Source organism: Frankliniella occidentalis, unplaced genomic scaffold (assembly GCF_000697945.3).
Source record: "Frankliniella occidentalis isolate FOCC.00 unplaced genomic scaffold, Focc_3.1 Scaffold10, whole genome shotgun sequence".
Classification (NCBI taxonomy): Eukaryota; Metazoa; Arthropoda; class Insecta; order Thysanoptera; family Thripidae; genus Frankliniella; species Frankliniella occidentalis.
This window is the reverse complement of record NW_026267140.1, coordinates 379,242-380,146: the sequence shown is the minus strand read 5'-3', so window position 1 is coordinate 380,146 and position 905 is coordinate 379,242.

The window sequence follows — 905 nt, the reverse complement described above, 5'->3', positions numbered from 1 at the left end:
GGCCCCCGGCCCGCCAGCCCCAGCCACTCCCAGCCGCGCCACGCCACGGCGTCCCAAAGCCTGGCAAACAGCTCAAGGATTAGATGGCAGCCAAACCGCACAAACTGTCGCGAGTAGTGAGGGGCGCACACATCACGCAGTGTGTCAGCGAGACCGACTTTATAACAAGATTACAGCAGCAGGCGCGCACAGTGCGGCCTGCTCGCCCCCGCGGCCCCCCCGCGCGTCGGGGAAAACAAATCCGGACGAAGACGATGGCAGAGTCTCACTGGTACCATTACGAAGCCCGCGGACCGAGCGAAGAGGCTTTGGCTTGCTTCAGCTCGCTTCAGCCCGCGTTAGCTCCCTTCAGCCGCTCCCTTCTCCCCGACGGATCAGTACAGGGCTTGACAGACCCGCCGCGCTCCCCTCCCTCCGACCCGGGGCGTGTTTGACGGTGTGAGATGTGACCACAGGCGCCAGGGTCACACCTCCACCACCGGAGCCGCACCAGGGCAGGCCCGGCCAGGCTTGCCCCCCCCCCCCCCCCCCTGCCCTCTTTCCGCGACGAGCTTGTGCGAGTGCGAGAGAGACTGCGGCGCCCGATAAATCTGCTGCCGGTTGTTTTCCGAGTGTCAACTTGAGCCCGGCGCCGCTCTGACTCTACACCTCACTGTTTACCTGTGGCCCTGGCCTGGCGGGGCCGGGCCGGGAGCCGCCAGGTGCTGCTTGTTGTCCGGGGGGTGGGTCCGGAGGGGCGGCTCGGCCAGGGCCAGGGGCCGCTGCTCTTAACGATCATCCGATTGCGGCAGGGGCCGGGGCCCGCCGGGCCGGGCTGACCTCTTCCTTGAGCAGGCTCGCCGCTGAAGCCCGCCCAGAGCTCGCTAATGATCATTCGGATACACTGTGAGGTCCCCGTCCCTGCC